The sequence below is a fragment of the Lycium barbarum genome, chromosome 7 (genome assembly GCF_019175385.1).
Source record: "Lycium barbarum isolate Lr01 chromosome 7, ASM1917538v2, whole genome shotgun sequence".
Classification (NCBI taxonomy): Eukaryota; Viridiplantae; Streptophyta; class Magnoliopsida; order Solanales; family Solanaceae; genus Lycium; species Lycium barbarum.
In genome coordinates this window covers 114135677-114149833 of record NC_083343.1, presented here as the reverse complement: position 1 = coordinate 114149833, position 14157 = coordinate 114135677, and the positions used below count along the sequence as shown (strand labels likewise).

The 14157-nt window shown below is 39.6% G+C and overlaps 1 long non-coding RNA gene across 1 annotated transcript; it reads right to left on the bottom strand.

Moving 5' to 3' along the window:
- Nucleotides 1-691: 691 nt before the first annotated feature.
- On the bottom strand, nucleotides 692-13378 carry LOC132602454 (uncharacterized). The gene is made up of 2 exons (XR_009567784.1): nucleotides 12340-13378; nucleotides 692-919 (listed from the first exon to the last, which is right to left on the bottom strand). It is a non-coding gene; the product is annotated as an uncharacterized LOC132602454 (long non-coding RNA).
- Between the last annotated feature and the right edge of the window lie 779 nt (nucleotides 13379-14157).

The window sequence follows — 14157 nt, the reverse complement described above, 5'->3', positions numbered from 1 at the left end:
CTTCTGTGCAACCAACTGAAGTAGAACACGAGCCATAGTATCCAGTATCATCTGCTCTGAAATGGCCTCGGGTATGTCCGTGCTGAAGCCACATCATCCCTAACGGCCTGGTCTCAAACCTGCTAGACCTCAAGCTCTGGAGACGGAGATCTCTCACGCCGCTGCCCAATCGTAGGAGCCTTGCCCCTGGCTGGGGCAGCCCCAGGCCTCTAGCTCGACTGCATCCTCGAGCAGTCACTCGTCCCCTGGTGCCAGCTGTAGCTGCCGGCTCCTGCACCTGGTCTCGGGCTATCGTGGTTCGAGTCACCACCATCTGTGAGAGAAAAGATAAGAATCATATACTAATTCGATTTTTCCAGACACAAATTAGAATAAAGTAGCACGAAGGAATGAAAGGAAGTGATATTTCCTGAATATCCTATAGCTTATCGCAGATAAGTGCGGAGCTTATTGTTCCGATCCATGAGACTCTACTAGAAATTCTCTTGTATTATAGACCAGGTAACCTAGGGCTTTGATTCCAACTTATCACGATTCAATTTCACTAAGTCGTGCGGGCACCTACCTTTCCCACCTCGATAAGCGAACCGTTATCCCAACAATCATAAAAACATAAATAAATAAAGTGAAAGAAGATAAAATAACATAAGTCTCACAATAATAATATAAGAAAATGCGGAAATAAGAGAAATCCACCTGAAAATCTGATCTGATCATACAACAACAACTAACTAAATACCACAAGTCTGAATGATAGTAATACATCAATTGTGTAAAAATCATGTCTCGGGATGGAAATAAAGACATAATAAAGGAAGAGTATTCTGGCAGCGAACATCCTCGTGCGCACCTTGGAAGACTCGAATCATCAACCTCGAAGGTCATCCACGAGGAGTAGAAGTTGATCGCACTTGGTATTCTGCATTCATAAAAGAATGCAGCTAGTGCAGGTCAGTACAAACAATAAGTACTGGTAGGTATCATATGCCGACTAAGACTAGCTAACAAGTACAAGTCAACACGAATTCGTATCCATAGTACAAGTCATCACCTATGTTATAACATCTAAGCCCAAGTCTCAGTATAATCATTCCGAACTAGTATATCATAATAGAATCACAACATATCACCAGAAATCAAAGGTACAATGCAATGCAATAATGTATGTATGATGAATGCAATGCATATGCACTATACACATAGACTCCGATGATGGAACATCACATCTCGACAGCACAACCTATGGGGGACCCACGAAGTTCATGTACCACTCGCTCCGAAAAGTGACCTCGGATCAGGAGTACTCTCTCGATCCCGGCAAGAAACCTTGGGCATCATACACTCATTCGTTCCCGGCAAGAAACCTCGAGCAACGTACACTCAGTCCGCTCCGGTAAATGACCTCGGATCACAGACTCTCATCTTTCTTTTACGCTCTCCAACAGAAACCTTAGAGGATACACTCTCTCACTTCCATCATCAGTACCATAACCATACAATATCAATGAATCATGGAAATGAGTATAAATATGATGCAATGTAATATCAACAACCAATTCAATCCCAAATAGTATCCCCATGGCACACAAGTAATATCAATAATAAGGCTACACAACAAGCCACAATGAAATCACAATCCCATCTCAATGTCGATCAAATAAAGTACCGCAATATCATAGTCATGATATATCACTTGTCATAATTACCCAATGTCTCAATGTGGCAACGACACAATAAATAAATAGAACAAGATAAATCAACAAAACGGGGTGGCCAACCCCTAAATCATACAACAAGGCCCAACCAAAAACAATATCCAACCCAACTTCACACCCGAAGGTTTAAATGCATTCTCTGACAATATCATCTAAACATACGCTTTGCTAATCGAAGTCTCACCATAAGATAAACTATAACCTACATGGAGAGCCGAACAACAAAGTTTGCAATAATCAAACCTTAGTCTTTCCCTTCCTTTGAGCCTCGAGATAATGGAAGTCTAAACATATATGAATCATGAAATTAGAAACAAAAAGAACATCATTCAAGTCTTACTTCTATTCAAGACCCAAATCCCAACCTATGGAATGGGGTTTACGAACTAGAAAGATGGAATAAGGAATCTATAAGTCTCAACATGAAATTAATGTTCTAGGTGATCAATTCCCATCAATTATAAGCTAGGAGAACTAACAAATCACTTAAATTCGAATTCTAGGAAAACCCCCAAATTTAGGTATTAACCCTAACTTCCAATTCCATAAATTAACCACTAATTAGGAAGGAATCATGCAATAATAGATTCTAATCATCAATTTCATGCTTAATGAAGCTAACCTAATCAACAAATTCAAGATTTAATAGCTTAAAATGAAGAACCAATTGAACCCTCTTTTAATCCTCAAGCTCTTAATGAAACTAGCATGATAATGGATTCCTAAGGTGATAAAGTAATCATGGAATGGAAAGGAAGGGGAAGGGACTTACCACAATGATTTCCCCCCAAGAAATGCCTTGAAATACTCCTAATAACTCAGTTTTCAGAATAGTAATGAATGAGGAACTTAGGTCTTTTAACACTCATTTAATGAATTCTAACTGCTCGACACCGCTTCCGCGCACACTCTACCGCTTCGGCAGTGCCGCTACGGCCGTCCCTGACTGCTACAGCGATCTTGCCTCAAATCACACTTGGCCACTACAGCAGCAGGGTGATCGCTAAAGCGGTACCACTGCCGCAGTACTGTTGCCGCCATAACGAGCACCAAACACCAAAATTTCCCTAAGTTTCACAATCTCAACCCGAAATATCGACTATCACCCAAGGCCATCTGCTCACATACCATATATGCAGACATACATAAAAACATGCCACGAACGCTCCCGTGGCCTTGGAACTAACGGAGGTCTCGTTGACCGAGTCAACCCCCGATACCTCAAAACTAACTTCCCAACCCAAGTCCCAAAATACACCCGAGCGCATTGGGAACCGAACCAAATATACACAGGGCACATTGGGAACCGAACTGAAATAGTATTGATTGGCCCCTGATGGGCTTCTAACTAAAGCCTGCATGACTGACTGAATAGGGCGTCCCGAATAGACCTGGAAACTCTGTCCCTTAGAGCCACTAAAACTGCCACCCTTTCAGGCCTTTTTCTCCGCGTACTTATTATAACTACCCTGCCTAACACCCTTGACGGTCCTAACATGATCCACCATTTTCTGAAAGGGAGAACCTGAGACCGCAAGCTAAAGAGCACTGTTCAACCCTTTCACGAATCTCCTAACTCTCTCCTTCCAGAAAGCACAAGCTGGAGGCAATAGCGAGACAAAGAATGGAACCGAGCCTCATAAGTAGATGCAGACAGAGTACCCTGCTCAATATTACTGAACTCATCACATCTTCTATCCCTCAAAGTACGCGGAATATACTTCTCCAAGAAAACTAAATAGATTTGGGTCCAAGTCAACGGAGGCAACCCAACTGATCTACAGTCTACATAAGCCCTCGCATGTGTCCTCACCATCGGTGAGAGAATAGAATGAAGAGTCAGATACCAATTGGAATCAAGTAGCTCGAAAGAAAGAAAAAAAATTAAATTTTTCTAGTTTCCCACAGCCTCTCAAAGATAAGTACAGACGTCTTCGTACCGATCCGCAAAAATCTACTAGACATGTCCTCGTACAATGCGATCGATGAACCTAGGGTTGTTATACTAACTTTGTCATGACCCAAATAGCTGTGAGTGACACCCACACTAAATATCCTAGTGGGCGAACCATTGCCTTACCCAATTACCAACCATTTTAAACAATTAAAATCAATAACCAAATTAAAGCATAAAACTATCTAGTCATGCCATAAATAAAAAAAGTGCAAAAATATAACTATTACAACCCCAAAGATTCGAAAGTCATCATACAAGGACTCTAAAAGATAATTGTCTAAAGAACGAACAACAATCTGAAATGAAATAGACATCCAAAACAAGAAAGATCTTCGGGCGGCATGACATGGATAGAAGCCCATCCTCAAATCTATCGAAAACTGGCCTCACACTAAATATGAGGTCTGGTAGATGTCAATGGATCACAATTTGCACTCAAAAGAATGCAACAATGTAGTATCAGCATAAACACTATGTACCGGTAATTATCATAGGCCGATTAAGATTAGTATCATGCATAAATCACAAATCAATAGAATAGACAGATAAGCACAACAACACATATCCGTATGAAACTATCAACAAGAATCATACAACATCAAAATAACATAAGCCCACACAACAGTAATCAATAAAAGTAACTCAACCCATGTCATTGCCAACACAACTATAACTCACAAATTATCTCAAATCTGTCACATATCTGTATACACATGCTAAATGGTATTGTTTGCCCAAATAGCCATGACTTGTAGGGGACCCATGATGTCCATGTACCACTCGCTCCAGAACTGACCTCAAATCACGAGCTCATAACTAGGTCACATCCTTAACCCGTGTCAAATATGTCTTTTCATTTTTATATTGCCTTCCTCATCACGATGTATTTCCGTTCCACAATCAATTAAGAATGTGAACAATCAATGCATCAATATCAAAGAATATAAGTCACCATGCCACAAGTTATATCAAGACTCAAGAATCAATTCATCAAAAACATGATCAAGGGATTACTCTAAGTCAATAAGAAGAGTTTTCATTAACTCCTTCTTTATCATATCATAATATTTAATCACATAATCAATCAATTAATATCAAACTTAGGAATTTCCAACCATACTTTATGTCCGAAGCCCTAATCATGCTTCTCCTATCAATTTCATAACATATACAATCAACTAATCAAAGCCTTACTCAAGTAGACCATAACCTACCTCAAAGATGAACTGGAACAATGCAATCACTCCGAAATAGCTTTTTCCTTTCACAAGGCTTCAGAACGTTCAAAGTCTAGCAATCATAACGCTAAGTGAGTAATGGATCATCTAATCAAACAATCAACAATTGGGGAAGATAATCCAACTACTTCTACCCTTTTCAAATGGGTGAACTATCACACTGAATTCATCATAAAATTAACCCTAACCATCATACTATTCCCGTTCATGGGTTTTCTAATCAATTCAACCCTTTTACAAGCAGTTTTTATGCCAAAGTTACCATCTTTATGAAACCATAAGTCTCAATACATCATTCTCATCCATTAGAACTTGAATACCCACCGTAGGAAATGATAATCTGTACTCCTAGATGATTAAACAACAATAAAATCGCTAACCCATTCATTATTCAGGGGTTTTAGCCCTTTCATTCACCATTCACAAACCTTAAACTAATTATGGAACTTAAAGTGATGATGGAATGAACAAAAAAAAGGGTTGAGACTTACCTTTCAAGAGTACTTTACCCCTAGCCTTAGAAATTTACCACAAGAGTTCTTGAAAATTATTTTGGAGTTATGTGGGGAATGGGTTCGAAATAAAGAATATAAAATGCTGATTCTGCCTCCCGTCGACCGCCGCAGCGGTCTCGCTATAGCTGGAAACCTCCCTCTATGGCAGACCTCATTTATTCCCCGACTCCCCGTGGTGGCGGTCGCCTACCCGCTATGACGGACCCGCTACAACGGTTACACACACGCTGCAGCGGTCCATTTTGATTAGTAGCCGAGTTTTTTCACCAGTTTTCACCCAAAAATACCAACACCAATCCGAGGCCTTACAAACGCAACCAAACACGCTATGGACTCACCTGCGGCCTCAAAAATTCCAACGGAGGTCTAGTTTACTAAGTCACCCTCATAACGACCTAGTGGGTTGTTACATCTATTTATTTATTTTCGGACTATCTGTACTCTTTAGTAGTCCTTATGTTTGATGACATCAAATTTTGGGAAAATTTATAATAACTTCTAAGTATTTCTATTTAAGATTGTTAAAATTTGAAATTGACTTGTATGATTTAATTCCGCTTTTAATACTTCCTTATGTTTTAGGTTGTTAATGGTTTGTGTTGGCTTACTAGTACCATAGGACTAGTACCATCACGACTTGATAAATTGGGTTGTGAAAAATTGGAATCAAAGCGCTAGGTCAATCGATCTCACCAATACAAGGACACTATCAATTAGAGTCTCACGGATGAGTACGAAGAGTATACTTATCTTTGGGAGGCTATAGAGCGTTTAGGAAAACTCTTGTATTTTATTCCTTATCATGCGTATTTACTTCTAATGTATTTTAAGACTTTTTTATTTCATTCTCTCATAGATGGTGAGTATACAGTCAGCTGCAATAAGTGGTCAGGGTCCAGCACCAGCTCCCGTACCTACTCGTCGAGTTGTGAAGAGAGGTAGGTCACGAGGTAGAGATCAAGGCCGGGCTAAGGACCGTGTTGCTAGAGTGCCCGTAGCCACTCATGATCTTGTTCGTGAGGCATCTCCCGAGCCAAAGGGTGACCAAGTCGAGAGTGAGGGGCCCGTGGAGGTATCGAGTCAGGCTCCCCTAGTTCACCCGCCTATAGAGTTTCCCCAGGATGCCATGGCTTGTCTTCTGAGTTACTTTGATTAGATGTCTTAGGAAGACATGATGCCGACTCTTTTTGAGGGATCCCAGACACAGCCAGGTGCATAGACTCCCGAGTAGGTAGCCGTAGGTTTCAGAACACTAGGAGCGCGGCTAGCCGTCACTGTGGCTCCTCAGGATCTTTGAGTCCCAGCTTCATGTGTTATTACTCTTGGTATAGCTCTTCCTGGTATTGTTGCATGGCCAGCTGTTGAGCTTACTATGACTGTTGATGAGCAGAAGAGGTGGGACAAGTTTGACAAGATGAAGCCGCAGACTTATGATGGATATCCTAATGCCGATGCTTATGAGTTCCTTATTAGTTTCCACGAGAGGTTGGACACCCTTGGACTAGTGGAGTCCAACGGTGTGGGGTTTATCGTGATGCAAATGATTGTCCCCGCCAAGCAGTGGAGGAGGGAATTTTTTAAAGATGAGGCCCGTTGGATGGCCTCCGCTCACCTGGGAGGAGTTTTTTAGAGTGTTCCTAGAGAAGTGGGTCCTATTTAGCTTGCATGAGGAGAAGCGTGAGAAGTTTGACCATCTTGAATAGGGGACTCTGAGTGTCACAGTGTATTAGATGGAGTTTCATGCCTTATCATGTCATGCTTTGACTATTCTACCTGATGAGTCGGAGAAGATCCATAAGTTCATTTAAGGCTTACCTTATCATCCTAAGGTTTATGCTACTTTTGCTGCCACTTAGGGAAAGAGCTTTCAGGGTGTTGTTGATGCTGCGCGGAGTATGAACACTCTTAGGCACCAAGAGTTTGGGGATACATATGGGAAGAAGCCTCGCTCTGCGGGCAATTTTAGAGGTTTCGTTTCTGGAGGCCATGATCATCAGAGTTAGGGTAACTATCCTCTGTTCAGTTGACCAGTTCAAGTAACTATTCAGCCTTCTCATAGTGGTTCTTCGGGTCGTAGTGGGTACAATCCGAGTCAGGGCTCTCAGTCATTGTATTTTCGGCCCAGAGGTCGTGGTCGTACTCCAGTTTTTCTCAACAGCCAGCAGCCCGTGGTAGGTGTTATAAGTGTGGTCAGGTTGGGCATTATGCTAAAGATTGCCCCATAGTCCGACAGGGCGGTTCACACCCCAGTTCTCAGGTTTCTACTCCAAGACCAGCTAATCATCCATCGAGAGGCGGTTCACAGAGTGGGAGAGAGAGTTCTCATTCGGATAGGGGTGGCACCTAAACCGGCCGTGGAGGTGGTCATGGGGGTTCACAGTCTGATGGTGGTAGAGCTCAGTGTTATGCATTTCTAGGTAGACTCGAGGCAGGGGCCTCATATGCTGTGATCACAGGTAATATTTTTGCTTGTCACTGATCGGCAATTGCCTTATTCGATCTGGGTTCTACTTATTCTTATGAGTCGACTTACTTTGCGTCGGGTCTAGATATGATGTGTGAGTCTCTTGATGTTCCTATTTATGTTTCTACTTCAGTGGGAGAGTCCTTAGTTGTAGATCGAGTGTACCGATCCTGTGTGGTTACTTTGATAGGTTATTAGACTTAGGTTGACCTGATGATTTTAGATATGACAGACTTCGATGTTATTTTAGGCATGAGTTGGTTATTCCCGTACCACGCGATCTTGAATTGCCATGCCAAGACGATTACTTTATCCATGCTTGGGATTTCTAGGTTAGAATGAAAGGGTATGGTTAACCACGCACCTAAGCGAATTGTGTCATTTCTTAAGGCTCGACGGATGGTAGAGAAAGGATGTCTAGCCCATCTTGCTTATGTTCGTGATACCAGTGTCGAGACTCCTCCACTTGAGTCGGTACCTGTTGTGAGAGAGTTTCCAGAGGTTTTCCCTGATGATCTTTCGAGTGTCCCTCCAGACCGGGATATTAATTTCTGTATCGATGTAGAGCTGGACACCAAGCCTATTTCTATCCCTCCCTATCGGATGGCTCCTGTAGAGTTGAAGAAATTGAAAGAACAGTTATAGGATATGCTGAGCAAAGGGTTTATTCATCCTAGTGTGTCCCCGTGGGGTGCATCGATGTTATTTGTGAAGAAAAATGATGGATCCATGAGGATGTGCATTGATTATAGGTAGTTAAACAAGGTCACTATTAAGAACAAGTATCCCATTCTGAGAATTGATGACCTGTTTAACCAGCTTCAAGGAGTGCCAATATTTTCCAAGATTGATTTGAGATCCGAGTATCATCAGCTTAAGATCCGGACAAAGGATATTCCCAAGAAAGTGTTTCAGACTCGTTATGGTCATTATGAGTTTTTAGATATGTCATTTGGGTTGACTAATGCCCCTGCGGCATTTACGGAGTTCATGAATGATGTTTTTCGACCGTATTTGAACTCTTTTGTGATTGTATTCATCGATGATAGCTTGATCTACTCTAGGAGTAGGGAGGAGCACGAAATGCATTTGAGGATTGTCCTTGGAATTGCGAATGAAAAGAGACTTTATTCTAAGTTCTCTAAGTATGAATTCTGGCTTAGTTTTGTGGAGTTTTTGGGACACGTGTGTCCAAGGATGGTATTATGTTCATCCACAGAAGATTGAAGGTGTTCGTGATTGGGGCAAGCCTACTACAGTTTCAGAGGTTCTGAGTTTTGTTGGTTTGGCTAGTTAATATCGGCGATTCATTGAGGGATTTTCTGCTATAGCATCTCCTCTAAACAGATTGACCCAACAGGCAGTTCCTTTTCAGTGGTCGGACGAGTGTGAAGCGGGCTTCCGAAAGCTCAAAGCCTTATTGACTTCAACTTCCATTTTGACTCTTCCCGTGGAGGGATATGGTTTTATTGTGAAATGCTATGCTTCGATGTTGGGTCTTGTTTGTGTTCTTATGTAGAAAGGGAAATTCATAACCTATGCTTCCAAGCAATTAAAGGTGCATGAGAAGAACTACCCCGTTCATAACTTGGAGTTAGCGGTGGTAGTGTTTGCTTTGAAGATTTGGAGGCACTATCTCTATGGTGGTTGTGATATTTTCACGATTATAAGAGTCTTCAACACATATTCAATCAGAAAGATCTCAACATGAGGCAATGAAGGTGGTTGGAGTTACTCAAGGATTATGATATGTCTATTTTCTATCATCGGGCAACACAAATGTTGTCGTGGATGGCTTGAGTCGGAAATCAATTAGTATGGGTAGCCTTGCATGTCTTCAAATTGGGGAGCGACATTTGGCTAGAGAGATTCAGAGTTTGGCAAATTCTTTGGTTAGGCTTGTTATATCTAAACCTGAAAGGGTTCTGGCTTGTGTGGAGGCACGGTCTTCTTTATTGGAACAAATTCGAGTTCAGCAGTTTGACGACCCAAAGTTGAGAAAAATTCGTGATAAAGTGTTGAAAGGAAAGGCTGGTGAAGTAAGACTTGACGAAGAAGAGATTATGAGGATCAAGGGATGAGTATGTGTGCCTCGGACTGGAGACTTGACTAGATTGATTATGGAGTAGGCCCACAACTCGAGGTATTCTATTCACCTAGGAGCTATGAAGATGTATCGAGATTTGAAGCAACACTACTGATGGTGTAGCATGAAGAGTGATATTGTAAAGTTTGTGTCTCGGTGCTTGAATTATCTATAAGTGAAGTATGAGCACCAAAAACCTAGTTGGATTTCTCAGAGAATGCCTATTCCTGAGTGGAAATGAGAAAGGATTGCTATGGACTTTGTGGTAGGGTTGCCACGACTTTGGGCAAGTTTGATTCCATATGGGTGATCATGGATCGTTTGACTAAGTCAGCTCATTTCATTCCTGTTCAGATGACTTATACTTCTGAGAAGTTGGCTAAGATCTACATTCACGAGATTCTTCGTTTGCATGGAGTGCCCGTTTCCATCATTTCTGGTAGAGGGAATCAGTTCACCTCTTACTTTTAGAGAAATTTGCAAAGGGAGTTGGGTACTCGGGTTGAGTTGAACACAACATTTTATCCTCAAACTGATGGTCAGTCTGAGTGTACTATCTAGGTTTTGGAAGATGTGTTGAGAGTATACGTGATTGATTTTTGTGGTCATTGTGACCAATTCCATCCATTAGCCGAGTTTGCTTACAATAACAGTTATCATTCGAGTATCGAGATGGCACCGTTTGAGGCATTGTATAGTAAGAGGTGTCGATCTCCCATTAGAGGTGTCAATAATTAGCATTCCAGGCAAATTGAGACCTTGCACTCTTTCTTGAATGTGTGGTTAGCTAAAATAAATCAAATAAAAGGCTTATGGGGTGATTAATGGGGTTCAAATACTCGTGAGGTGACGAGTACCAGTATAGGATACCGGTCATCATGTTATGGGTATTTTCACACCCCTTTTTATGCCCCGAGTATAAACGCGCAGGTTTTTATTATTAAAGGGTTTTTCCATTTGAAGTGACGGTTTTGAAAAAGGATTATCTTATTTACAGAGTCGTCACTTGGAATTGAGTTTTGGTGTTCCAAGCCACCTTATGAATCCCTAATCAAAAGGAAATGACTCTTTTATTATGGTCCGCGAAAAAAAGAAGACCGGGTAAGGAATTCTATTGACCGGGGAGAAGGTGTTAGGCATTCCCCGAGTCCCGTGATTCTAGCACGGTCGCTTTATAGACTTATACTTAGCTTAAACTAATCTTTGGACATATTATGTATCTGAGCCTTGATTTGCTCGTACTTTTATTTATTGAACTTTTTACCTTTTTTTTTGTCTTAACTCGGATGCGTAACCGCATTCCGGATCTTTTAAGCGTCTCAAAATAAGATGCATAACTGCATTCTTACTCGAAACAAAATTAATTATTAAAAAGAGTTCGGCCAAGGTACGTAACCGCATCCTTGAGTTATTAGGGTGTCTCGGAATAAGATGCGTAGCCGCATTTTTAATCGAAACAAACATCTTAAAACGCGCCTAAAGCTCATCTAGCGTTAAATGCAATTATTTGTCTCTGAAATCTGAGACTTATTATTCGGTTATTATTAATTTTCACTCTTTTGACAACGAGTTTTGAATAAATTCGCAACCCTCGCTCCCTTATAATTGATTTTTCCACTTTTTTTTTTCCTTTGAGAACGAGATTTGAAATACTTCGCATCTCGTCTCGCTCATCTCACAATTAATTAATTAATTAATAATTGAGCCTTAGACAAAGGTCTCGGCCTTAACAAAATTATCCCAACTGTCCATGTAACTTTTAAATCCCAATCAATTTCCATAGGCCACAAAAGCATTGCAATGATAATTTAAAAAAAATAAAATAAAATGGGATGAGGTCTTATGTAAATAAATTGTTGAACCATATTATGAGGCTATGTGAAAACTAATATCTTTAAACCAAGACAACTTTTTATTTTAACTAATCATCAGAATCTTCATCAAGAACACATCAGAACATTTAAACTACTAATACATGACCCATTAAGACTAGTGAACTTCCTAGTATTATGACCTCTTCCAATTTTACCGCTAAAATCTCAAACCATTGCTTAATAATTTGTATAAATGTGATAAAAAAAACCTATGTATCGAGGTGAATTGAGATGAAAAGTACACTACCTCCGGTTATTAGCTCTCTGTCAACAACGGAAAAAAAAATGATTCTATAAGTACCGTTCTCAAGCAAAACAACCATGTCATTACTTTTATTTTTTCTCTCTAAATAAGACCACATAAACATAAAAATATGCATAGACATGAACAGAGAAATTCAAAAGCATAACCTTCAGGTATAAAACTCCTCTAATATAAATGAACCATCATCAAATTGAAGAGTAAACATCAGTAGTTCATCGAACTTACCTGCTAGAAGGTGAAGAAAAATTAAAAAAAAAAAAACAAAGTCGAAGAGACCCGACTTTTGATCGAAACTTGGACTAAAACCTTGCTGGTGATCTCAGATTCGAAACTTGTTATCTTCAAACCCAGTAGAGAAATAGAAAAGGGGCGTCTTCCACTTAGCATAGCCTAGAACTATGAAAATATTTGAGTCATTTTTTATATGGGGCGGCTGTTTTTTTTTTAAATTTTTTCCGTAGGGTATTAGGTGTTTTTTGTTATGGAAGTGACGGCTGAATGATCTAGGCTATTGGTTCCTCCATTATATATAATATATATATGTAGGGTGTAAAGTGATGAAAAGATTTTTGGGTCCCTCTCTTTATTTTTCATATCCAAAATGATCCTTACTTCCTTTATAAAATCATTCCTTTTCCCTCATATGTGATTTGATCTTTTTTATGTGCATGTGCTAAATTATGGGGTCCACAAAATAAAATTCCCTTCCTAATCTTTTTCATTTTTCTTTTTTTTTTTTGGCGGGTCCCACGCCCAACAATAATACCCCCTATCACGTGTTCCTCCCCATTTTTGTGATAAAATTTGTTATAACTTTTGTCATTTTGTGGTGAGGTGGTATATTTTTGTGGAAGAGTGGAGTGGTGAACAAGAATTATTCTAGGTGAGGTGTCAAAATGGGAGTGGTATCATGTGTGTGTTGGTTAGGGAAAAAGACAAAAGTAATGAGATATTTCTTGAATTATCTAAAAGAAAACTTAAACTAAAATAAAATATACTAACTAATTTAATGAAATAAAATATCACCCAAAATATTGAAACGAAATCAAAATGACAAGAAAATAATTCTCCCAACTAAATAACACTATTACAGTAGCTTAAAACTATTATATAAAACTCAAAAGTTGTGAGAACTTTAGAAACTAAGAAAACATATTTTTTGGGAAATTTTCTTTCTTTTGTTGCAAATTAAAACATAACTTATATTCTAAAAATAGCAAATATTTTTTGTTCTTTTTGATTTTCGCGAATAAGCCTACTAAATAAAAATAGAATACAATCGACACGTCAAAAATTAAAATTAAAATAAATATTTAAACACTATAAATTGAAACACACGGGGAGGGTCAAAATTACGTGTCTACAGGTATTTGCGCATTTTCAATTGTATAGTTGGTCTGAATGCCATGCTTATAGAATAGTACGATCCTTTGGATCTATGATCGTGTTCCGATGCCCGTACTTTATGTCTCTATTAGTATTGCATGTCTTATCTGTTTGTGTGAATATCACTCATATATCTCGTTGAAATGAAAAAGGAAGTAAAAGGTGAAGCCTTTACGATATTGAGAACATAATGATGGATTTCATGCTTATATGCTCGTTCTTGACTTGATGTATGTCATATTCATACTTTATATGTGTTCATGCATACGATTTGAGGATATGATTGTGAGTCCGAGGGGATCTTGTTCTGAACGAGTGATGATGCTTTAGCGCGTTCCGTTGACAATGGGTCCGGTCGGCTAAGTGACAGGTTATTGAGATATGATATGATGAGACCGTGATCCAAGTATTTACCGGAGCTGTGATATATGAGTCTCATGAGCCCTCTATGGGTCACGATTCATTGACATTCGAATATATGTATATTGGGAAGTGGAAACAGGTCTTGCATTGCATTTGCATCTCATACATACTTTATACTATTATTGTGATTATTGGTATCTGACTTGTCTTATCTTGAAATTCATCTGTTATGTGGATTTAGCCGTTAATATGATTATCTTGTATTATGGACTAACGACAGACTAGTGTGGTTTT